The sequence below is a fragment of the Dendrobates tinctorius genome, unplaced genomic scaffold (genome assembly GCF_039654945.1).
Source record: "Dendrobates tinctorius isolate UK_male_01 unplaced genomic scaffold, ASM3965494v1 ptg000144l, whole genome shotgun sequence".
Classification (NCBI taxonomy): Eukaryota; Metazoa; Chordata; class Amphibia; order Anura; family Dendrobatidae; genus Dendrobates; species Dendrobates tinctorius.
In genome coordinates, this window is record NW_027361811.1 from 12555073 (window position 1) to 12582093 (window position 27021).

Genomic DNA, 27021 nt, shown 5'->3' on the forward strand with positions numbered 1-27021 from the left:
ATGTGCTTAAGTATGTTATTTTTACTGCAATTTATGAAGCTTTTATCTATTTTTCTATGGCAGTAATGCAATTCCAAATTTCTAAATGTAATAGTCTTAGTATCTCAGAGTGCAGCTATATTTGACAAGATGCCTAACAAACCCATTTAAAAGTCCATAGTGGGCATATCTTAGAACCAATATTTCTTAAAAACAATTGTTCAGATCAGAACTGCGCTGCTGATGATGGAGAATAGAAAAAAGCAGTTAAACAGCTGTCAAATAATAAGAGTTGCCATATTAGCATGTTACTAAAAAAAGTTAAAAAATAAGACTAGAGAATTTAAGATAATATTACTATTTACTGATTAGCTGTTACGTATTTCTTTTTCCTTTGGTAGGGTAATGTCTCTAGTATAGATATTACTATACAATGCTCTAGCTTAACAAAGAAAGTTCAGTAATTTTCCTGAGGAAATCTTTATTGACTTCCTGCTTTCTGGTATATTAATTTTTAGTTCCATATAATAACAATTTTCTTTAATTCGATGAACAGAAGGAAGAAGCTAAAATTGCAATTTTCCTCAGAAATTACTGTTTTGTTTGCTAATTATGAGCAATCATTTATATTTGAGCAGATGTTTCTGTTTGCAGCATACATGCATATATATGAAAAATGTTTACATAGCCACTGCAAAAATGTTCTAAATATCTTATGCAGCTAAAATTACAATGTATCAGCAAGTCACTAACTGGAGCTAAAATGAAATCTGCAATCATATTTTTCTTCTTTTGTATTTTGATGTCTTTACTACATAGTACAGTGTTCCTAAGAGACGGCATTTTCCCCAGTGAGTACTGTATAGTGAGTACAGATTCCCCATGTACGTATAGTCAATTTTTTACCTATTCACAAGGATTTAATAGGGCCACATGGGTATAGGCAACACTGAACAAATCAATGTAAGATTGTATAGAGGAGGCTTACTTCAAAGTTCCTTATCACATTATTTTTCAAAGTACTCTTAATGTATACTTATTGATAATATACAAACTAAACCCAACATAAAGTTTGTTTCTTGCATCTTTCTGTATTTTTTAATCTCTATTTGCCTCTCAGTGCATCTAGTTTCACGTAACAGAATGGGTGGTCCAATTCATACCTGCTAACACTTTGCAGCAGCACTTGCTTCTCTTTAGTGCTGCAGACCCCTCCTCCTCTCCTGTGTGCTCCTGACTAGCCCCACTTTGTGAGTTATCATCCAGCTAATCTAAATGTAGAATGAACTTCATGCTTCTGTGCATTCTCTGCTCCTGCATGGTATCCTGCCCGATTGATTATATCTTCTGCTATCTTGAGTAGATATAAAATGTCTACACACCCGTTTTTGTCATAGAAAAAAAATCATATATTGTTTCAAAGCTCTTTCAGAATCTTTAATGACACTCATAATCTGCACAATGCAATTGAAAAAAACCCAAAACAAATCTTTTCGGGTGGAAAAAGAAATATAAAGGACTAAAATAATGAGACTGCATAAATATGCACATCCTTAAACTAATACTTTGTTGCAGTACTAATAGCACTACAAATCTGTCAGATTGTGATGGCATCTCCTGTGTACAGTGTGTTGCAAAAGTATTTGGCTCCCTGGAACTTTTCAAAATTTCCCACATATCATGCTTCAAACATAAAGACACCAAATGTAAATTTTTGGTGAAGAATCAACAACAAGTGGGACACAATTGTGAAGTTGAACAAAATTTATTGGTTATTTTAAATTTTGGTGGAAATTCAAAAACTGAAAAGTGGGGCGTGCAATATTTTTCGGCCCCTTTAACTTAATACTTTGCTGCGCCACCTTTTGCTGCGATCACAGCTGCAAGTTGCTTGGGGTATGTCTCTATCAGTTTTGTACATCGAGAGACTGAAATTCTTGCCCATTCTTCCTTGGAAAACAGCTCGAGCTCAGTGAGGCTTGATGGAGATCGTTTGTGAACAGTAGTTTTCAGCTCTTTCCACAGATTCTCGATTGGATTCAGGTCTGGACTTTGACTTGGCCTTTCTAACACCTGGATACGTTTATTTGTGAATAGTGTTGAGCGATACCATCCGATATTGAGAAATATCGGATCGGATTGGATCGGCCGACACCCAAAAATTATCGGGTATCACCGATTCCGATATCGGAAGTCCCATACAAGTCAATGGGACAGAAATATTGGAATTAAAAAAAACCCTTTCTTTCCTTGTAGGTTAATTCTACACGAAGAAAAACAACTAAGAATAATGTAGAATGTATTGGGGGAGGAGGAGGAGACATTAAAGGCATACAGGTTTAGCCCAATCAAATGGAATAGCAGGAATACATTTTTTTTTTAAAGACATTCGAAGTTACAAAGATATTGACAATGTTAACCTTTTTTATATTTTGTCAGATATGTATGTTTCACTACTTCCATGCTCTTCACCTTCTTTTTTACTTCTCCCACACTTTCTCCTTCATGATCCTCAGCAGCAGCAGCAGCATCTTTTTCATCAACTTCTTCTTCACCTTATTCATCTTCTTCTTCTTTACCTTCTTCCTATTATTCTTTTTTTTTACATTATTCATATTCTTCTTATTCAACTATTATTCTTCTTCATATTCTACTTCTTCATCTTCTTCCTATTCTTCTTCTTCATCATATTCTTATTTGTGACAGGCATTCCTGTAGTTGTTATCTATAAAAGTTTGAAGATTACACCTTCCGTTCTGCCTGTCACAAAAGATTTACAACAGGATTTGTCCGCGTTCAGTTTGGTCTGCAGCAGCAGGCATTTTCCAGGGGCACCACGAGGAGGAATGGACTCACCCCCTATACACTGCTTAGTCTTCTTCTGCTTATACTTTAAATAATATCTTTTGCTCTGATTTTTAGTCTTATGCTTAATGTTGTTCTGCAGCTTCTTGGTCTTTTGTCTCTTGTTGTTCTGTATCTTGGTGGTTGTCTTCGTGTTCTTTGTCCTCTTGGTCATCTTCTTCAGGGTCATCTTTTTGGCCTTCTTGAGGGTGGTGTTCCGGGTCGTCGTCTTCAGGGTCATCGCTTTCGTGGTCGTCGTCTTCATCGGGGTGGTCTTCAGGGTTGTCGTCTTCAGGGTTGTCGTCAGGGAGATCCAGTGTGATAATAAACAAAAACCATTTCCAAAAGTTTGAACTTGGAAACGTAGCAGAAGGTACAAGAAGGCTGAGGAACTGCCGAGAACCAGCTGACGGTGCTGGAACCCGGATGGGTAGCCAAAGCTGCAAGAGCCAATGGAACCAGCGAGGACCAGCTGACGGTGCTGGAACCCGGAAGGGCAGCAGAAGGAACAAGAGCCAATGGCACTACCGAGGACCAGCTGACGGTGCTGGAACCCGATTACTAAGCAGGAGGTACCTGTGCTAGAAAGCACTACCAAGGACCAGAAGACATTGCTGGATCTTGGATACCGGGAAGGAGGCACCTAGGCCAAAGGCTCTGCCTGGAACCAGCTGACGGTGCTGGAACCCGGATGGGTAGCAGAAGCTGCAAGAGCAAATGGAACTAGCGAGGATCAGCTGACGGTGCTGGAACCCGGAGGGGCAGCAGAAGGAACAAGAGCCAATGGCACTACCGAGGACCAGCTGACGGTGCTGGAACCCAGTTACTAAGCAGGAGGTACCTGTGCAAGAAAGCACTACCAAGGACCAGCAGACGTTGCTGGAACTCGGATACCGAGAAGGAGGCACCTCAGCCAAAGGCACTGCCGAGAACCAGCTGACGGTGCTGGAACCCGGAAGGGTAGCAGAAGCTGCAAGAGCAAATGGAACTAGCGAGGACCAGCTGAAGGTGCTGGAACCCGGAGGGGCAGCAGAAGGAACAAGAGACAATGGCACTACCGAGGACCAGCTAACGGTGCTGGAACCCGGTTACTAAGCAGGAGGTACCTGTGCTAGAAAGCACTACCAAGGACCAGCAGACGTTGCTGGAACTCGGATACCGAGAAGGAGGCACCTCAGCCAAAGGCACTGCCGAGAACCAGTTGACGGTACTAGAACCCGGATGGGTAGCAGAAGGTACCCATGAAAAACAAAGTTGCAAGGCCGCGAGCCGGCCGCAGTTACTGAAACCCACTGTCCTTACAGGGGGTGCTTGTCCTATTGGCACTACAGAACCAGCCTTTATTACCAGAACCCGCAGCCCATATAGGAAGCACCTAAACTACAGGCACCATAGACTCGGCTGACCCGACCGCAACACGACAGGACAACGTATTGGTGACAAAGTGACGATGACACTTCCCGGAAACAGCTGGCGTGCTGGAACCAGGCTGGGCAGGAGGGAGTACCCGTGCCAAAGACACTGCCGAGAACCAGCTGACGGTGCTGGAACCCGGAGGGGCAGCAGAAGGAACAAGAGCCAATGGCACAACCGTGGACCAGCTGACGGTGCTGGAACACGGTTGCTAAGCAGGATCTACCTGTGCTAGAAAGTACTACCAACGACCAGCAGATGTTGCTGGAACTTGAATACCGAGAAGGAGGCACCTAAGCTAAAGGCACTGCCGAGAACCAGCTGACGGTGCTGGAACTCGGATGGATAGCAGAAGCTGCAAGAGCTAATGGAACTAGCGAGGACCAGCTGATGGTGCTGGAACTCGGAGGGGCAGCAGAAGAAACAAGAGCCAATGGCACAACCGTGGACCAGCTGACGGTGCTGGAACACGGTTACTAAGCAGGAGGTACCTGTGCTAGAAAGCACTACCAAAGACCAGCAGACGTTGCTGGAACTCGGATACCGAGAAGGAGGCACCTCAGCCAAAAGCACTGCCGAGAACCAGCTGACGGTACTGGAACCCGGATGGGTAGCAGAAGGTACCCATGAAAAACAAAGTTGCAAGGCCGCGAGCCGGCCGCAGTTACCGTAACCCACAGTCCTTACAGGGGGTGCTTGTCCTATTGGCACTACGGAACCAGCCTTTATTACCAGAACCCGCAGCCCACATAGGAAGCACCTAAACTGCAGGTACCAAAGACTCGGCTAATCTGACCGCAACACGACAGGACAGCGTATTGGTGGCAAAGTGACGTTGACACTACCCGGAAACAGCAGGCGTGCTGGAACCAGGCTGAGCAGGAGGGAGTACCCGTGCCAAAGACATTTCTGAGCAGCAACTGGCGATGTTGGAGCCCAGGGTCAATCTGGGTGTAGGCTGAGGCCTAATTTCATCAAGTTTTATATCTGTTGTAGACTACTACTGATTTTAACCGTGCTCCAATTAGGCCTCTGGCTCCACTGTCTCTAGTATTTACCCTGTCCTCCAAGACCGGCAGTTGCTGCTCAGAGGTGCCATCTGCACAATCACCACTTGTTCCTGTGTTACTGGGGCTCAGTAACGTCAGTTAGTAGTGGGAATGTGGACAGAGCAGGAGACATTGCCGGACACACATCAGGGGATCAACTGACGTTACTGAGCCCCAGTAACACAGGAACAAGTGTTGATTGTGCAAACGGCACTTCTGAGCAGCAACTGCCGATGCTGGAGGACAGGGTAAATACTAGAGACAGTGGAGCCAGAGGCCTAATTGGAGCACGGTTAAAAATCAGTAGTAGTGTGAATGTGGAGGCAGCAGTAGACATTGCCAGACACACAGCAGGGGAGCAGCTGGCATTACTGAACCCCACTAACACTGGAGCATGTGTTTTTCTCTGTGCAGACGGCACTTCCGAGCAACAACTGGCGATGTTGGAGCCCAGGGTCAATCATGGAGCAGGCTGAGGCCTAATTGCAGCAAGTTTTATATATGTAGTTTGAATGTGGAGGCAGCAGGAGACTTTGCCGTACACACAACAGGGGAGCAGCTGGCGTTACTGAACCCCACTAACACAGGAGCTAGTGTTTTTTTCTGTGCAGACGGCACTTCTGAGCAACAACTGGCTGTGTTGAAGTCCAGGATCCATCATGGTGTAGGTTGGGGCCTACTTGGAGCAAGTGTAAAATCGGATGTAGTTTGAATGTAGAGGCAGCAGGAGACTTTGCCGTACAGACAGCAGGGGAGCAGCTGGCGCTACTGAACCCCACTAACACAGGAGCTATTGTTTTTTTCTGTGCAGACGGCACTTCTGAGCAACAACTGGTTGTGTTGAAGCCCAGGATCAATCATGGTGTACGCTGAGGCCTACTTGGAGCAAGTGTAAAATCGGATGTAGTTTGAATGTGGAGGCAGCAGGAGACTTTGCCGTACAGACAGCAGGGGAGCAGCTGGCGTTACTGAGCCCCACTAACAGAGGAGCTAGTGTTTTTTTCTGTGCAGACGGCACTTCTGAGCAACAACTGGCGATGTTGGAGCCCAGGATCAATCATGGAGCAGGCTGAGGCCTACTTGGAGCAAGTTGAAAATCGGATGTAGTTTGAATGTGGAGGCAGCAGGAGACTTTGCCGTACACACAACAGGGGAGCAGCTGGCATTACTGAACCCCACTAACACAGGAGCTAGTGTTTTTTTCTGTGCAGACGGCACTTCTGAGCAACAACTGGCGAAGTTGGAGCCCAGGATCAATCAGGGTGTAGGCTGAGGCCTAATTTCATCAAGTTTAATATCTGTTGTAGACTACTACTGATTTTAAACGTGCTCCAATTAGGCCTCTGGCTCCACTCTGTCTCCACTACTAGTAGTGGGAATGTGGACAGAGCAGGAGACATTACCGGACACACATCAGGGACTCAGCTGATGTTACTGAACCCCAGTAACACAGGAACAAGTGTTGATTGTGCAGACGGCACTTCTGAGTTGCAACTGGCGGTGTTGGAGGCCAGGGGAAATACTAGAGACAGAGTAGAGCCAGAGGCCTAATTGGAGCAAGTTTGAAACCAGTAGTAGTGTGAATGTGGAGGCAGCAGGAGACATTGCCGGACACACAGCAGGGGAGCAGCTAGCGTTACTGAACCCCACTAACACTGGAGCATGTGTTTTTCTCTGTGCAGACGGCACTTCTGAGCAACAACTGGCGGTGTTGGAGCCCAGGGATTACAGTTCAGGTGGTAGAAACATGAACACAACAGGAGACCTGGATACTATTGCCAACCAATTATTTATTCTGAAAGAGGACTGGCAAATTCTGGCGAGATCCAGGCCTTGCTCATTTTCAGAAAAGTAAGCCGGTCAACGTTATCGGAGGATAGTCGCGTGCGACGGTCTGTTACTACACCACCTGCGGCACTAAAGACGCGTTCCGATAATACACTGGCAGCAGGGCAAACCAGCACCTCCAATGCATACTGGCTAAGCTCTGGCCATGTATCCAGCTTAGAGACCCAAAACTTGAAGGGGGAAGAGCCATCTGGGAGTACACTGACAGGGCAAGACATGTAGTCTGTCACCTTCTGATGGAAATGTTGCCTCCTGCTGACTGGAGCCATCTGTGATGGTGTAGACATTTGTGGCGGGCACAGAAAACTTTGCCACATTTGGGCCATACTGGTCTTGCCTTGTGCTGAGGCGCTGCCTCTGCTCCCTCTTTGTGCAAAGCTTCCTCCACTGCCTTGATGCACTGAGCTGCTTTGCAAAGCACTAGCAGCACTGCTCTCGGGTGGAATGGAGAACATGATGGAATGCACCAGTGTCTCTTGGTACTCCCGCATTTTACGCTCCCGGTTCAACAGTGTTATGAGGCTTTGTAAGTTGTCCCGGTAGCGAGGATCTAGGAGGGTGTACACCCAATAATCAGCCGTGTTGAAAATGTGGGCGATGCGGCGGTCGTTTCTCAGGCACTGCAGCATGAAATCAACCATGTGCTGCAGACTCCCAACTGACAAAGAAACGCTGTCCCCTGCTTGAGGCGTCATCTCTGCCTGCTCTGCATCACCCCAACCTCGCTGTACATACTGACTAGAGCATTGTGTACCTCCCTCCTCTGGAGAGATGTCTTCGTCCTCCATTGACTCCTCCTCATCCTCCTCACAAAGTGTCCTATGCATAGGCCTTTGTGAGGAACCACGTAGCGCAGACTGTCCAGAAGCAGATGGCATTTGTGACTCCTCATCCTCCACCTCTTCCAAAACCTCCTCCCTTAGTGCTTGCAGTGTTTTTTGAAGCAGGCAGATAAGGGGGACAGTCATGCTGACTACTGCATCATCTGCACTCGCCATCCGCGTGGAATCATCGAAGGCACGCAAAACGAGGCAGATGTCCTTCATAGAGGCCCACTTAGTGGTGCTGAAGTGTGACCGGCGCAGTGCTACTTGTTTGTGCCTGATGCAGCTGGTACTCCATTACTGCTGCCTGCTGCTCACACAACCGCTCCAACATATGTAACGTTGAATTCCACCTGGTGGGTAGGTCACATATGATACGATGTTCCAGAAGGCGTAATCGGCGCTGCAGAGCTGCAATGCGCGATCTTGCCATGCTGGAATGCCGCAAGTGAGCGCACTCTATGCGGACCTTGTGCAGCAGTGCATCAAGATCCGGATAGTCCCTCTGAAAGCTCTGCACGACCAAGTTGACCACATGTTCCAGACATGGGATGTGAGTGAGGTTGCCTAGGCCCAGAGCTGCCACCAGATTTCGGCCATTGTCACACACTACCAAGCCTGGCTGGAGATTCGCTGGCACAAACCACACATCGCTCTCCTGCTTGATGGCATTCCAGAGCTCCTGCACTGTGTGGCTTCGATTCCCCAAAGAAATTAATTTCAGTACGGCCTGTTGACGTTTGGCCACGGCTGTGCTCATATCGGTTGTAACAGGCTCCTGCAGTGCTGATTCTGAGGAACTGGAGTATGAGGAGTCAATGTGTACAGACAGGATTCCTGCAATCCCTGGAGTTGGCAGAACATGTACAGCGCCACTCTCAAGATCTGTACCTGGCTCCACAACATTGACCCAATGGGCAGTGAGGGAAAGGTATCGTCCATGGTTACTGGTCCACGCATCGGTGGTCAGGTGGACCTTGCTACTGACGGCGTTTAGTAGCGCATGTTTAATTTTTCCCTCCACATGCTTTTGCAGGGCAGGGACGGCTTGCCTGCTGAAATAAAAGTGGCTGGGCATGGTGTATTGTGGGACTGCCAATGCCATGAAGTTCCGGAAGGTGTCTGTCTCGACCAGCTTGAATGAGAGCATTTCAAGGGCCAGTAGTTTGGCAATGCCAGCATTCCAGAGCCTGTGCTCGGGAATGGTTTGCCGAGTATGGCCGCCTTTTCTCCCATGCCTGTGCTACCGATGGCTGTAGAGTGGCCTGGGAGTGTGAGGATGAGCGGGAACGTGGTGCTGTGGGTGGAATGTCACTGGGTCTCTGGATAACAGTGCCAGAGGTTCTTCCATGGCAATCCTGTGAGGAAGCCGAACCAGCTGTGTGTGAGCTGGAGGAAGAGGCTACAACACGAGCTGAAGAGGTGGTAGGTGGTGCTGTAGGTTGGCCTACGTCTTCTTCACATTCTTGAATGCTGCTTGGCGCCCCCCCTCTTTCCAAGCCAACAGATTCAGAGAATAGAAGTAGAGACTGTGATGGCTCCTGTCCAGGGCTCTCTGACTGCCAGGGCAATTTGACAGGTGGTGAACAGACAGATGGTTGCTCTTCAGTGCTCTGGCCTTGAGAGGATGTGGAAGTTATTGAAGTCGGTGCGTTAGCTGCCATCCAACCGACAATGGCTTCAATTTGTTCATCCCGCAGCAGTGGGGTATGGCGAGGTCCTACAAAGCTGCGCATAAAGGACTGTTGCCTGGTAAAACTGGGGGATGCTGACTCACTGGTGCTCACAGCTGGCACAGAATCCCCACGTCCTCTCCCTGCTGCAACTCCACGCCCACGACCACGTGCCTTACTCCCTGCCTTCTTCATCTTGGTAGACTGATAAAGATAGGCAGAATAGTACAAAGGGGGGGCTTAGTGTGCTTATTCCTTGTAACGGGGTCTACCATGCTGGAGTACCTCTTTCAGTACCACCCCGTGTTTTCGGAGGTCCGCTCTGCGTTGGCAGGAGTCTGAATGAATGACGCTGGCTGGAATTCCTTGGTTACATGGGCGCATATAAAAGATCACTGCTTCTCCACGTATTTCCAGTCCGACAACACTTTACTCACAGGACACAGAATATATCACACAGATACAGAGGGCCGGCCAATAGAAAAGCGGCAGGCCAGACATACATTACAAAAGCCGCAGGTGGCCGGAGCCTGCCGATGTTTACTGTGGGAATTACAAAGGTGGGGGGAGGGCGGACAAAAGTAGAATATTGTGTCCCCTCTGCCCAGGGGTGCAGCCTGTGAACTGATGCATTAGGGACATGCATCTCACATGGAACCTATTATACATACACATAACTGCACAACAGATTCTGGGTGCTGAGTGGTTCTGTAACACGTAACACGGCTCCCCTTTTCAGCGACGCGATCGGCATACACTGTCTGATCCTCAACGGATCGGTTTGGGGATGACCGAAGTTTAAGGGGTTGGTACAAGTTCCGTTTGTCGACTTAGTCCATCTGCATTACCGTTTTGTTTGTGGGGGTCTGTGATGGATGGTGAAGTCCAGAGGTTGTAGGGCTAAACTCCACCGCAGCAATCTGGTGTTGTCTCCGGAGACCCGATTAATCCAGACTAGGGGATTATGGTCCATTAGGAGGCAGAACTGTCGTCCATACAAATATGGTTGCAACTTCTTGAGTGCCCATACTACCGCCAGGCACTCCTTCTTGATGGCCGCATAGCTTACTTCACGAGGCAGTAGTTTCCGACTCAGGTAAGCTACCGAGTGTTCTTGGCCGTCCGGCCCGACTTGGCTCAGTACAGCCCCCTGTTGTAAGTTCATTTTCCCCTTCACTACTGAGGCCCGAGGAACTCCCTCTTCTGGTAAAGAAAGGTAGTGAGCCTGATTATCAAACACCTGAGTCTGATGATGATGACTGGCTGAGTGGAGTCACTGACTGGATATAAGGCTGCCGACGCCCTTCTGCCCTGCGGGTGATTTCTCTGTGGGATCCTTGGAGACCAGTCTGAATTCCTGCTCCTCTAAAGCTAAGTTTTCTGCTCGGCTTTTTGCATTTGTGCTTAGACTTTGTTTTGCTTTGTTTTTCTGGATTTTTGCCATTCCCTGCTGGGGTGTGCTGAATTCCTTTAGCTCTGTCTTCTGAAAATACCTGAGTGCTGATTTAGTTTTTGAAGCCTAGCTGCTTCAGGGTCTTTTTCATATCAGCTTGTTGGCTTATGTCTTTGATAGGGTTTTGGCAGATTGCAGACAGCAACCTTCCTTTCCTGTACTGTTTAGCTAGCTTGGGCCCCATCGTTTGCTCAGCCTATCTTTCTATCTGTGTGAGTGTTTTTTCATCTTGCTTCACCGTCATTATACTGTATGTTGGGGGCTGCCTTTTACTTTGGGGTCTGCTCTGGGGCAGTTTAGATTTCCTTTTCTGTCTTTAGGCTATTTAGCGCTCCGGCTGTGATCGAGGGGTCTAGGGCATCGTAGGAACCCCCCACGGCTACTGCTAGTTGTGTTTATAGGTTCAGGGGTCTGCAATCTGATAGTTGCCAACTTCTCTGGTTTTCTGGACATAGCTTCTATTTTTGTGTCTGCCTCCTACGGTGACTCAATCATAACAGAATCACCCGCCATACCGCAGATCCTAGGGTACTCAATAGCAGGAAAGAATTGTGAAAAAAAAAAAAAGTGTGTATATTTTTTCCTCTATATCTCTGAGGCCATAGGAGGAATTTTTTTTTCTCTCAATGGAGATAAAGCAATTGTCTGATCGTGTGGAGCAGCTCGCTGCGGAAGTGCGGGGAATTTCCGCCTACCTTGCTCATTCACATGCTGCTGAACCAAAGATTCCTACACCTGATGTATTTTTTGGGGATCGGTCTAAATTTCTGAATTTCAAAAATAATTGTAAATTATTTTTTGCCTTGAAGCCTAACTCGTCAGGGAGCTCCGCACAGCAGGTTAAAATTGTCATCTCTTTGCTGCGTGGCGATCCCCAGGATTGGGCGTTTTCTTTGAAACCAGATGATCCTATTCTGACTAATGTGAACGCATTTTTTCAGGCCTTGGGGTTGTTGTATGACGAACCTAATGCCATTGATCAGGCTGAAAAGACCCTGCTGGCATTGAACCAGGGTTGTGATTCTGCAGAATTGTACTGTCAAAAATTCCGAAAGTGGGCAGTACTTAGTACCTGGAATGATAATGCCTTGGCTGCTCTCTTTCGGAAGGGGTTGTCAGAAGCCGTAAAAGATACTATGGTGGGATTTCCTGTTCCCTCTGGTCTTGACGATTCTATGTCATTAGCCATTCAGGTTGATCGGCGTTTGCGCGAACGCAAAGCTGCACGAGAGGTGTTGCCACCTGTTGAACAAATGTCTGAACCTATGCAATGTGATAGAGATTTTTCCAGAGAGCAGCGTCAGGAGTTCAGAAGGCGTAATAAGTAGAGTTGAGCGAAACGGGTCGAAAAAATTCAAAAGTCGCCGACTTTTGGCAAAGTCGGGTTTCATGAAACGAAACCCGACCCTAGGATGAGGTCGGCCACGAGGTCGGCGACTTACGCGCCAAAGTCGCGTTTCAAAAGTTTGTTTTGCGTTCTTTTTCAGCCAATCAGGATCCACGGACACTGTGGGCAACGTGATGACATAGGCACGGGTCACCACCATCTTTCAGAAGGGCATGCAAGTGATTGGCTTGCTTTGGTGGGCGTCACAGGGGGTATAAAAGGGCGTGCACGCCGACCGCCATCTTACTTCTGCCGATCTTAGTATAGGGAGAGGTTGCTGCTGATTCTGTAGGGAGAGCGTTAGGCAGGGAAGAAGACAAAAGAACTGCTTCTGCTGCTAGCGATTTGGCCTGCACAACACACAAGTCACTGTGTGTGCAGTGCAAGGGGAGGCTATATTGTGGTGTATCAGTGGTGTTGGTTGTTGGGCTGCCTTCTAAGGCTTCCTGACACGCTGGCATTGCTGTTTACCCACTGCTCCGCAAACTGCTTTTTTAAAAGCAATCCAATCTCCCTTATCCTCTAGTCACTTTTGTCACAGCTGTGCCATCGAGCGTGTCACATAGCGCTCAGATATCAGTGGGCCTCACACAATCTACAAGTGTCCAGTGTCCAAAAGTGTACGCAGAGATTCAAAATCTCCATTATCCTCTCGTCACTTTGGTCACAGGCAGCTGTGCCATCGAGCGTGTCACATAGCGCTCAGATATCAGTGGGCCTCACACAATCTACAAGTGTCCAGTGTCCAAAAGTGTACGCAGAGATTCAAAATCTCCATTATCCTCTCGTCACTTTGGTCACAGGCAGCTGTGCCATCGAGCGTGTCACATAGCGCTCAGATATCAGTGGGCCTCACACAATCTACAAGTGTCCAGTGTCCAAAAATGTACGCAGAGATTCAAAATCTCCATTATCCTCTCGTCACTTTGGTCACAGGCAGCTGTGCCATCGAGCGTGTCACATAGCGCTCAGATATCAGTAGGCCTCACACAATCTACAAGTGTCCAGTGTCCAAAAGTGTACGCAGAGATTCAAAATCTCCATTATCCTCTCGTCACTTTGGTCACAGGCAGCTGTGCCATCGAGCGTGTCACATAGCGCTCAGATATCAGTGGGCCTCACACAATCTACAAGTGTCCAGTGTCCAAAAGTGTACGCAGAGATTCAAAATCTCCATTATCCTATCGTCACTTTGGTCACAGGCAGCTGTGCCATCAAGCGTGTCACATAGCGCTCAGATATCAGTGGGCCTCACACAATCTACAAGTGTCCAGTGTCCAAAAGTGTATGCAGAGATTCAAAATCTCCATTATCCTCTCGTCACTTTGGTCACAGGCAGCTGTGCCATCGAGCGTGTCACATAGCGCTCAGATATCAGTAGGCCTCACACAATCTACAAGTGTCCAGTGTCCAAAAGTGTACGCAGATTCAAAATCTCCATTATTCTCTCGTCACTTTGGTCACAGGCAACTGTGCCATCGAGCGTGTCACATAGCGCTCAGATATCAGTAGGCCTCACACAATCTACAAGTGTCCAGTGTCCAAAAGTGTACGCAGAGATTCAAAATCTCCATTATCCTCTCGTCACTTTGGTCACAGGCAGCTGTGCCATCGAGTGTGTCACATAGCGCTCAGATATCAGTGGGCCTCACACAATCTACAAGTGTCCAGTGTCCAAAAGTGTACGCAGAGATTCAAAATCTCCATTATCCTCTCGTCACTTTGGTCACAGGCAGCTGTGCCATCGAGCGTGTCACATTGCGCTCAGATATCAGTGGGCCTCACACAATCTACAAGTGTCCAGTGTCCAAAAGTGTACGCAGAGATTCAAAATCTCCATTATCCTCTCGTCACTTTGGTCACAGGCAGCTGTGCCATCGAGCGTGTCACATAGCGCTCAGATATCAGTAGGCCTCACACAATCTACAAGTGTCCAGTGTCCAAAAGTGTACGCAGAGATTCAAAATCTCCATTATCCTCTCGTCACTTTGGTCATAGGCAGCTGTGCCATCGAGCGTGTCACATAGCGCTCAGATATCAGTGGGCCTCACACAATCTACAAGTGTCCAGTGTCCAAAAGTGTACGCAGAGAATCAAAATCTCCATTATCCTCTCGTCACTTTGGTCACAGGCAGCTGTGCCATCGAGCGTGTCACATAGCGCTCAGATATCAGTGGGCCTCACACAATCCAAAAGTGTCCACTGTCCACAAGTGTGTGCAGAAATTCTAAATCTCCCCTGTCCTATAGACACCTTTTACCTTGTTTTACATTACTATATAGTTTGTTGGATTTTGTCTACATTTCTACCAAAAATGAGGAAGGCTGGTGGAAGAGGCCGTGGAATTGGGCGGGGGTTGGCAGCTGGTAATGATGGTGTTGGTGGTGGATCTGATGGTAGTGGCAAGAGCAAAATAGGACCGAATGCAGGAGGTGCTGACCCTGCGTCATCGTCTGGCTACATAAGGCCTCGAACGCTTAGTTTTCTAGGAGTTGGCAAACCGCTTTTAAAGGCAGAGCATCAGGAAAAAGTTTTGTCTTACATTGCTGACTCAGCCTCCAGCTCTATCGCCTCCTCTTCTTCAGTTGTAAAAAGTAAAAGCACTGAGTCGTCATTGGAGGCTCATGTTCATGAACCACACCTTTCCTTGTGTCCTTCACCCCAACCAAGATTGAAGGATGACGCAGGCCATCCTACTGATTACTCCATGGAGCTGTTTTCACATACCATGCCTGGATTATCAAGTCAAATGGTGAATTACCCAGGCCAAGATGAATCTGACATGGAGTGCACTGATGCACAGCCGCTGATGGATGATTCTGCTGGTACATTCACTCAGAGCACTACATTGTCCTCGCAGTGTACAGAGCCAGATTTTGACCCTGATGAGACTCAGGTGCCCCTTCCCGCACACTATACCACCATACACGGTGACACAGAGGAAGGTGCACATGACATAGAAGAGGAGGTGATGGATGACCCAGTTGTTGACCCAGATTGGCATCCATTGGGGGAAGAGGGTGCTGCTTCCAATAGCTCAGATGAGGAGCATCCACAGCAGACATCGACATCGCAACAGCTGTTATCTGGCAGGCCCGGAGCACTCCAAAGACAGGTTCCAAACATCAAAAGAGTTGCTGGACAGCTTGTCCAGAGGGTCAAAAGATCACAGCGTGCTAGGCCGCAAAATGTCTGCCAAAGTAGAAAGAGTGCAGTGTGGCACTTTTTTGAACAAAATCCTCATGATCAGGCCAAGGTTATCTGTAAGAAGTGCGCAAAGACCTTTAGCCGAGGGAAAAATCTGAAAAATTTGAATACCAGTTGCATGCTTAGACATTTAACCAGCATGCACTTGCAAGCGTGGACACAACACCAAACCTCAAGTGCCACATGTGCAACTGATCACAACGAAGGTAGTCAGCAATGCTACATTGTTTCCCCCACTGTAAGCCCACCGGTTAGCACAGCAGCAAATGTTGAGGTGTCGTTGCAAGGCCACAGCAGTCAGGGAATCCCACTGTTATATCAACGAAAGACTGATTCTAGGCCATCAGAAAGAACACCAACTCCATCACCATCATCAACCCTCTCTCAGTCCGCCCTGTCCACCGCTACTTCCACCATATGCAGCTCTCAAGTCCAGCTCACCCTCCCAGACACTATGAGTAGGTCAAGAAAGTACTCAGTCTCTCATCCGCGTACACTGGGTTTGAACGCCCACATTGCCAAACTAATCTCGTTTGAGATGATGCCCTTTCGGTTGGTGGAAAGCACAGCTTTCCGCGAACTCATGGCCTATGCAGTACCACGCTATGACCTACCCAGTCGCCACTTCTTCTCTCGCAAAGCCATCCCAGCCCTCCACCATCATGTGAAAGACCGCATTGTATATGCACTCAAGCAGTCAGTGAGCGGAAAGGTGCACCTCACAACTGATGCATGGTCCAGTCGGCATGGCCAGGGCCGTTACGTGTCCATCACTGCGCACTGGGTTAATGTGGTGGATGCAGGGTCCACAGGGGACTGCGGTGGTGGGACAGTGCTGCCTAGCCCACGGTATAGGAAACAGTTGGCTGTAGGCGTTCGACCCTCCTCCTCCTCCTCCTCCAGAAGCGACAGCTCGTCCACAGAGCGCAGTCGTACGAGCACTCCATCTGCAGCTGCCACTGTTGCACACGATGTGTCCCCCTATCGAGCAGCTAGTGGAAAGCGTCAGCAGGCTGTGTTGCAGATGATGTGTTTGGGCGACAGACACACCGCCGAGGTGCTGGCCGAGTACTTGAAGCGACAAACTGAGTCATGGCTGGGCAGTGTACATCTTGAGGCAGGCAAGGTAGTTAGTGATAACGGCCGTAATTTTGTGGCAGCCATAGCCCTTTCAAAACTCAGCCACATACCTTGCTTGGCTCACACCTTGAACCTGGTGGTGCAGTGCTTCCTCAAAAATTATCCGGAGTTAACAGCCCTGCTCCAGAAGGTGCGAAGACTGTGCGCGCACATCCGCCGGTCGCCTGTACACTCCGTTCGTATGCAGAAGCTGCAGCGATTGCTCCACCTTCCCAACCACCGCCTCATTATCGACATTGCAACAAGGTGGAACTCCACCCTGCACATGGTGGAGCGGCTGTGCGAGCAGAGGCAGGCCATAATGCATTTGTGGGAGGATACACGGCCAGGCACTTTGAGAGCAGACATGGAGTTGACAGGCGTGCAGTGGTCGAAGCTGAAAGACCTTTGTAAAGTCCTTCAGTGTTTTGAGGAATGCACACGGCTGGTAAGCGCAGACGACGCCATCCTAAGCAAGTGGAGGATGAAGAGGAGGAGGAGGAGGATGATGGTGATGATTACTTAGGGGAGGAGTATGCATCTCGTGGGGCAAGTGAAAATGTTGGCGTGGCAAGGTCTGGTACAGGGTTTGTGCGTGACTGGAGGGATGTGGATTTGCCAGAAAGTGCTCCTCCACCCAGCACTCGCAGTGCATCATTGACACCGGGAACATTGGCCCACATGTCAGATTATGCCTTGCGGATCCTAAAAAGGGACCCCCGCATTGCCAAAATGATGAACGATGACGACTACTGGTTGGCCAGCATCCTGGATCCACGCTATAAAGGCAAATTACAAAACATCATGCCACAGGAGAACCTTGACCTAATATTGGCTAATAAACAAGCAACTCTGGTAAATCGGTTGCTTGAGGCATTCCCAGCACACAGCAGCGGTGATGGTTCTCACACGAGCCGTACGGGCCGGGTCAGCTTGGCAGATGTGTTCGTGGTGCACACAGCAGAAGTGGCGTTGGAGACAGGGGTTTCATGACAATGTTGTGGACTGATTTTTCAAATACCGCTCACACAACTGGTAATACTGCATCGATGGAAAGTGACAGGAGACAGCAGTTGTCAACTATGGTTACAAACTACTTTTCCTCCCATATCGATGTTCTCCCACACAGGTCATTCCCCTTTGACTATTGGGCCGCTAAACTGGACACCTGGCCTGAATTGGCCCAATATGCCTTACAGGAGCTCGCTTGCCCAGCTGCAAGTGTGCTATCGGAAAGAGTCTTCAGTGCAGCTGGATCAATCCTGACAGAAAAAAGGACCCGTCTGTCAACCCCTTATAGTGCAATCAAGTGTCTCTGACGGCGGTGGTGCACACCCGCCGTCAGACACACCGCTGTACTATGAGGGGCCCAGTGCCAGTACCGACGCCCACGAGTGGGCCCCCCTTGCTTGGGCAGGGCCCCAGCATTTGCAATCTTTACCTCTCCCTGCTCCTCCTCTGTGTAATCTGGGCCGTCAAATCCATACTGTGCCTGACACCGTCTGAGCCTGCCTCCTGAGACATATATTTTGAATGTGTACGCTATCCATACATGTTATCCGGGGATACGGTACCCTTTCTAACCTTTGTGCAATGACGTGCAATCCATACTGGGCCTAACACCGTCTGAGCCTGCCTCATGCTGTATAGACATATATTTTGAATGTGTACGCTATCCATACATGTTATCCGGGGATACGGTACCCTTTCTAACCTTTGTGCAATGACGTGCAATCCATACTGGGCCTAAAACCCTCTGAGCCTGCCTCATGCTGTATAGACATATATTTTGAATGTGTACGCTATCCATACATGTTATCCGGGGATACGGTACCCTTTCTAACCTTTGTGCAATCATGTGCAATCCATACTGTGCCTGACACCGTCTGAGCCTGCCTCCTGAGACTTATATTTTGAATGTGTACGCTATCCATACATGTTATCCAGGGATACGGTACCCTTTCTAACCTTTGTGCAATGACGTGCAATCCATACTGGGCCTAACACCGTCTGAGCCTGCCTCATGCTGTATAGACATATATTTTGAATGTGTACGCTATCCATACATGTTATCCGGGGATACGGTACCCTTTCTAACCTTTGTGCAATGACGTGCAATCCATACTGGGCCTAACACCGTCTGAGCCTGCCTCATGCTGTATAGACATATATTTTGAATGTGTACGCTATCCATACATGTTATCCGGGGATACGGTACCCTTTCTAACCTTTGTGCAATCATGTGCAATCCATACTGTGCCTGACACCGTCTGAGCATGCCTCCTGAGACATATATTTTGAATGTGTACGCTATCCATACATGTTATCCAGGGATACGGTACCCTTTCTAACCTTTGTGCAATGACGTGCAATCCATACTGGGCCTAACATCGTCTGAGCCTGCCTCATGCTGTATAGACATATATTTTGAATGTGTACGCTATTCATACATGTTATCCGGGGATACGGTACCCTTTCTAACCTTTGTGCAATGACGTGCAATCCATACTGGGCCTAACACCGTCTGAGCCTGCCTCATGCTGTATAGACATATATTTTGAATGTGTACGCTATCCATACATGTTATCCGGGGATACGGTACCCTTTCTAACCTTTGTGCAATGACGTGCAATCCATATTGGGCCTAACACCGTCTGAGCCTGCCTCATGCTGTATAGACATATATTTTGAATGTGTATGCTATCCATACATGTTATCCGGGGATACGGTACCCTTTCTAACCTTTGTGCAATCATGTGCAATCCATACTGTGCCTGACACCGTCTGAGCCTGCCTCCTGAGACATATATTTTGAATGTGTACGCTATCCATACATGTTATCTAGGGATACGGTACCCTTTCTAACCTTTGTGCAATCACGTGCAATCCATACTGGGCCTGACACCGTCTGAGCCTGCCTCCTGAGACATATATTTTGAATGTGTACGCTATCCATACATGTTATCCAGGGATACGGTACCCTTTCTAACCTTTGTGCAATCACGTGCAATCCATACTGGGCGTGAGAACGGCTGGCGAGCTGTTAAGCAAGCTACAGCACCTGTCCAGACAAGGTCAGGGATTCCCTAGCGAGGAGACTTATTTGATTGTTTTCAATGTTGGGACAGCAATTTTTGGGGAGCACTATACTCTGGAGAATGATAGATGGGGCCCACCATACACTGGAACATTCCAAAGGTGGACATCAGACACTGGAGCAGCATTTACAGGGCCCATTATACACTAGAGCATTAGAAATGGGGCCCATTATGTTTGGAGCATTATTTGGGCCCATAAGACAGTGGAGCTTCATCCATGGGGACCAACATATACTGTAGCATTATGTGGAGCTCATCATATACTGTTTCAAACATTATATGGGACCAATGATTCTGTATGGAGAAATAGATGGGCCTCGTCATGAGATGTAAAAAGTGAGGTATTTTTCATTGTACTATACCGCTATTTCTCTGCCGTATCGGAGCATGATGAGTTGTGGTATGTGTTAAAGGGGCGCTCTTTCGCCCAGGGCACATGAAAACCTGGAGCCAGCCCTCCCCCCCCACAGTTTGTAGCCAAATAACCCCCATTTTTCAGTGCGCAACTTGTAATATGAAGTTAATTAAGGTTGACAAGCTTAAGAAAGAAGAATTGATGCTTTTGGCATTCAAATGGGCACTGTAGGTGTGTTTCCTGTCCTCCTCTCACTGCCGACTTTTATTCCCCATTGACTTACATTGGGTTTCGTGTTTCGGGACGACCCCGACTTTTCCATATAATCGGACGATCTTGCTCGACCCGACTTTTGGAAAAGTCGGGTTTCACGAAACGAAACGCGACCCTAAAAAACCAAAAGTCGCTCAACTCTAGTAATAAGTTGTGTTTTTTCTGTGGAGATGCCTCGCATATTATTTCTGTCTGTCCTAAACGAGAGAAACGCTTTGCACACACGTTTTCTGTTGGTGGTGTTCAACCTAAGTTTCTTCTGGCTATTACTCTGATCTGCTCCCTGTCCACATTTTCCGCCAAGGCTTTTGTGGATTCGGGAGCAGCCCTAAACCTAATGGACTTGGATTTTGCTAAACGTTGTGGATTTCCGATGACACCTCTGCAGACGCCTATCCCTTTGAGGGGGATTGATGCTACTCCTTTGGCTAAAAATAAACCTCAGTTTTGGACTCAGGTGGTAATGCGGGTCGCCCCAGACCATCAAGAAAATTGCAGATTTTTGGTGTTGCATAATCTGCATGATACTATTGTTCTGGGGTTTCCCTGGTTACAAATTCATAATCCAGTTTTGGATTGGAAATCTGTGTCTGTGGTGAGTTGGGGTTGTCGGTGTGCCTTTAGTGAGGCTCCGGTGTTTTCCACCTCTCCTCAGTCGCATGATGTTCCTGATTATTTGGCGGACTTTTATGATGTATTTAGTGAGAATGAGTCTGCATCTCTGCCTCCTCATAGGAGTTATGACTGTGCAATTGAACTGAGCCCGGGGTGTAAATTTCCCAAGGGTCGGCTCTTCAATTTATCTGTACCCGAGCACGAGGCTATGCGATCCTATATTAAGGAGGCGTTGGAGAAGGGTCATATTAGACCATCCTCGTCACCCTTAGGTGCCGGTTTTTTTTTTGTAGCCAAAAAGGATGGATCATTAAGACCTTGTATTGATTATCGTGCCCTCAACAAAATTACTGTTAAATATCAGTATCCGTTACCCCTGATTTCTGATCTATTCTCCAGAGTTAAAGGTGCTTGCTGGTTTACCAAGCTTGACCTCAGGGGGGCGTATAATCTTATTCGCATTAAGCATGGGGATGAATGGAAGACGGCGTTTAATACTCCGGAGGGACATTTTGAGTACCTGGTGATGCCTTTTGGGCTCACTAATGCCCCTTCTGTCTTCCAGTGCTTCATGAACGATATTTTCCGAGATTTTGTCGATAAATTTTTGATTATCTATCTGGATGATATTTTGATCTTCTCCAAGGATTGGGATTCTCATGTGGAACATATTCGGACTGTGTTCCGGATCTTGAGGGAGAATTCCCTGTATGTCAAAGGATCTAAATGCCTTTTTGGAGTACAGAGGATTTCTTTTTTGGGAATTATTTTGTCCCCGTCAACTATTGAAATGGACCCGGCCAAGGTACAGGCCATTTACAATTGGGTTCAGCCCACATCTTTGAAGGCCCTCCAGAAGTTTTTGGGTTTTGCTAATTTTTATCTGAAATTTATAGCAAAATTTTCTAGTATTGCCAAGCCATTGACTGATTTGACTAAGAAGGGTGCTGATGTGTTAAATTGGTCTCCGGAGGCTGTTTCTTCCTTTCAGGAGCTGAAGCGAAGATTCACCTCCGCCCCGGTTTTGCGGCAACCTGATGTCTCACTTCCGTTCCAGGTAGAGGTGGATGCTTCTGAGATTGGTGCAGGAGCTGTTTTGTCCCAAAAGGATCCTGTAACATCTAAAATGAATCCCTGTGCTTTCTTTTCCCGAAAGTTCTCTCCATCTGAACGTAACTATGATGTGGGGAATCGGGAACTGTTGGCCATGAAATGGGCATTTGAGGAGTGGAGACATTGGTTGGAGGGAGCTAAGCATCAAGTCGTGGTCCTCACTGACCACAAGAATTTGATTTACCTAGAGTCGGCTAAGCGCTTGAACCCTAGACAGGCTAGGTGGGCCTTGTTTTTTACACGTCTTGATTTTGTGGTTTCTTTTCTTCCTGGAACTAAGAATGTCAAGGCAGACGCCCTCTCTAGGAGCTTCTTTGCTGATTCTCCTGTGGTGACCAAGCCTGCTACCATCTTAGGCAAAGGGGTAGTTCTTTCTGCCATCTCGCCCGATTTGAGACGTGCTCTGGAAGAGTTCCAGGAGGACAAACCTGAGTGTTATCCCAGTGGAAAGTTGTATGTTCCTGACCAGTGGAAGAAGAGAGTGATGTCTGAAGTTCATTGCTCTGCTTTGGCTGGTCATCCAGGTATTTTTGGTACTAGAGATCTGGTGAGTCGGTCTTTTTGGTGGCCCTCCTTGTCTCGTGATGTCAGGAATTTTGTGCAGTCCTGTGGGACGTGCTCCCGGTCTAAATCGTGTTCTCGCTCTAGTGGGTTGTTGATGCCTTTGCCTGTCCCCAAGAGGCCATGGACCCATATTTCAATGGATTTCATCTCTGATATGCCTGTCTCTCAAAGGATGACTGTTATTTGGGTGATTTGTGATAGGTTCTCTAAGATGGTTCATCTTGTACCACTCCCTAAGTTGCCGTCTTCCTCTGAGTTGGTGCCCCTGTTTTTACAACAGGTGGTTCGCTTGCACGGGATTCCTGAGAACATTGTATCTGACAGAGGAGTCCAGTTTGTGTCTAGATTTTGGAGAACTTTCTGTTCCAAGCTGGGAATTTAGTTGTCCTTCTCCTCTGCTTTTCACCCTCAGACCAATGGGCAGACAGAGAGAACAAACCAGACCTTGGAGTCATATTTGAGATGTTTTATTTCTGCTGATCAGGATGATTGGGTTTCATTTTTGCCCTTGGCCGAATTTGCTTTAAATAATAGAGCTAGTTCTGCCACTTTGATGTCACCTTTTTTTTGTAACTTTGGGTTTCATCCTCGATTTTCTTCAGGGCAGGTGGAGCCCTCTGCCTGCCCAGGTGTTTACACTGTGGTGGAGAGAATGCACCAGATCTGGGACCAAGTGGTGGATAAGTTATCTCTCTCCCAGGAAAAGGCCCAGCGGTTTTCCAACCGACATAGGACCATTGGTCCCCAGTTTAAGGTTGGTGATATGGTGTGGTTATCATCAAAAAATATTGCTATGAAGGTGGCTTCTCCTAAGTTTAAGCCTAGATTTATTGGACCTTACAAGATTTTGGAGATTATTAATCCGGTCTCTTTTCGTTTGGCTCTTCCTGTCACATTTAAAATCCATAATGTGTTCCATAAATCTTTGTTGAAGAGGTTTGTTGAACCTGTTGTTCCGGGGGTGGCACCTCCAGACCCTGTATTGGTTGAAGGTAACATGGAATATGAGGTAGAGAAAGTACTGGATTCCCGTCTGGCTAGACGGAGACTCCAGTATTTGGTTAAGTGGAAGGGTTATGGTCAGAAGGATAATTCCTGGGTCTCTGCCTCTGATATTCATGCCAAAAGATTGGTGCGTGCCTTTCATCGGGCTCACCCTGATCGCCCTGGTGGCGTGGTTGAGGGTTCGGTGACCCCTCCTCAAGGGGGAGGTACTGTTGTGAGTTCATTTTCCCCTTCACTACTGAGGCCCGAGGAACTCACTCTTCTGGTAAAGAAAGGTAGTGAGCCTGATTATCAAACACCTGAGTCTGATGATGATGACTGGCTGAGTGGAGTCACTGACTGGATATAAGGCTGCCGACGCCCTTCTGCCCTGCGGGTGATTTCTCTGTGGGATCCTTGGAGACCAGTCTGAATTCCTGCTCCTCTAAAGCTAAGTTTTCTGCTCGGCTTTTTGCATTTGTGCTTAGACTTTGTTTTGCTTTGTTTTTCTGGATTTCTGCCATTCCCTGCTGGGGTGTGCTGAATTCCTTTAGCTCTGTCTTCTGAAAATACCTGAGTGCTGATTTAGTTTTTGAAGCCTAGCTGCTTCAGGGTCTTTTTCATATCAGCTTGTTGGCTTATGTCTTTGATAGGGTTTTGGCAGATTGCAGACAGCAACCTTCCTTTCCTGTACTGTTTAGCTAGCTTGGGCCCCATCGTTTGCTCAGCCTATCTTTCTATCTGTGTGAGTGTTTTTTCATCTTGCTTCACCGTCATTATATGTTGGGGGCTGCCTTTTACTTTGGGGTCTGCTCTGGGGCAGTTTAGATTTCCTTTTCTGTCTTTAGGCTATTTAGCGCTCCGGCTGTGATCGAGGGGTCTAGGGCATCGTAGGAAACCCCCACGGCTACTGCTAGTTGTGTTGATAGGTTCAGGGGTCTACAATCTGATAGTTGCCAACTTCTCTGGTTTTCTGGACGTAGCTTCTATTTTTGTGTCTGCCTCCTACGGTGACTCAATCATAACAGCCCCCAATCCAAACATAGAAGCATCTGTGTGAAAAAGGAAATGTTTAGTTGCATCGGGTGCAGGCAATACAAGGGTATTGGTGAGGGCGTCCTTTAGTTGGCGGAATGCTTCCTCACACTCTGAGGTCCAGGTTACCTGTCGGGGTTGGTTCTTACGTGTCAGATCAGTGAGGGGCTTGGCTACGCTGCTGTAATTGGGAACGAATTTCCTGTAATACCCCGCTGTCCCTAGAAATGCCATGACCTGGGTTTTAGTGCATGGGATGGGCCACTTGGCTATGGCCTCAATCTTGGCTGGTTCTGGTCGCTGTTTCCCACTTCCCACCCAATGCCCTAAATACTGAACCTCTGCTTTGCCCACGTGACACTTGTTTGGGTTCAGGGTGATTCCGGCCTGGTGGATCCTGTCCAAAACTGTCTCTAGGTGATTTAGATGCTCTTCCCATGTCGCACTGTAGATGGCGATGTCGTCCAGGTAGGCACAAGCATAGTCCAGGAGACCGTCCAGAAGCCAGTCAGCCAGCCTTTGGAAGGTCGCCGGGGCATTCTTCATCTCGAATGGCATAACTCGAAACTGGAATAAGCCGAACGGGGTGACAAATGCCGACTTGGGAATAGCGTCAGGACTAAGGGGAATCTGCCAGTAGCCTTTGCATAGATCGACGGTGGTCAAATACTTTGCCCCCGCCAACCGGTCTAACAACTCATCCACACGCGGCATGGGGTATGCATCCGTCAGTGTTTTCTCATTGAGCCTACGATAGTCTACACAAAACCGTGTAGTCCCATCCTTCTTGGGCACTAACACTACGGGGGATGCCCAGGGACTATCTGACTCTTCAATGACCCCTAAACGCAGCATCTCTTGTATCTCTTGTCGCATCCCCTCTCGTACAGACTCAGGGACGCGGAAGGGGTTTTGTCACAGGGGGGTCTGATCCTGGGTCTCAACCTTGTGTTGTGCCAGGCGAGTGTACCCTGGTCTCCCCGAAAACATCCTCTGTCGCTGCCTCAACAACTCCTCCGCCTGCTGTCTCTCCCGGAGCCTAGGTCTTCACCCAAGTGTACCTGGTCCCATGTTTTAGACTGAGTCCTTTCCCCTAAGACATCTGGCAAGGGAAGTCTGGCTAAATCCTCTGCTTCAGGTGCACAGATGGCCACTACCTCTTCAGGGCGCTCCCGGTTGGGCTTCAGCATATTCACGTGGAACATGCGGATAACCCTGGGGTCGTCACAATCGGCGACATTATAGGTTGTGTCGGCTATTTTCCCCACTACCTGGTAGGGCCCCTGCCATGCAGCTTGAAACTTATTCTGCTTAGTGGGCTCTAACACCAGGACCTTCTGTCCTATTTCCAAAGTGCGCTCTTTGGCCCTCCGATCGTACCATATGCGCTGGCGCCGCTGGGTCGCCTACATGTTCTCACGTACAGCCTGAGTCAGCTCCTGTAGACGGTCCCGGAATTCCAGCATATAGGGTACATTAGGTAACCCTTCTATGAGGCCCTCCCCTTCCCAGTGTTCCAGCACTAAGTCTAGGGGTCCCCTTACCCGTCTCCCGTATACCAGCTCGAACGGGGAGAACCCCGTGGATTCTTGGGGCACCTCCCGATAGGCAAACAGGAGGTGTGGCAAGAATTTCTCCCAGTCCCTGTATGTCCTGGTAAAAGTCCCAATGAGCTGTTTTAATGTCCCGTTAAAGCGTTCACACAACCCATTGGTTTCCGGGTGGTACGGGGAGCTTCTAATGGACTTTACGCCGCACAGCTTCCACAGTTGGTTGGTCACCTCTGCTGTAAACTGGGTACCCTGGTCCGAGATAATCTCCCAGGGAAATCCAACCCGTGAAAACACCTGGAGCAGGGCGGCCGCCACCATCTCTGCCAGTATGTTAGGTAACGCAACCGCCTCTGGATACCGTGTGGCATAATCTATCACTGTCAATATATACCTTTTCCCGGACAGACTAGGTTTGGCTAACGGCCCTATCAGATCGACCGCTACTCGGTTAAATGGTTCCTCCACAATGGGGAGGGGGCGTAATTTGGCCTTGCATCGATCCCCCCTCTTGCCAATGCGCTGGCAACTGTCACAGGTCTGGCAGTACTGACGAACATCATAGGTTACCCCCGGCCAAAAGAAGTTTTGTGTCAGACGATGCCTGGTGTGACTGACGACGAAGTGCCCGGCCAAGG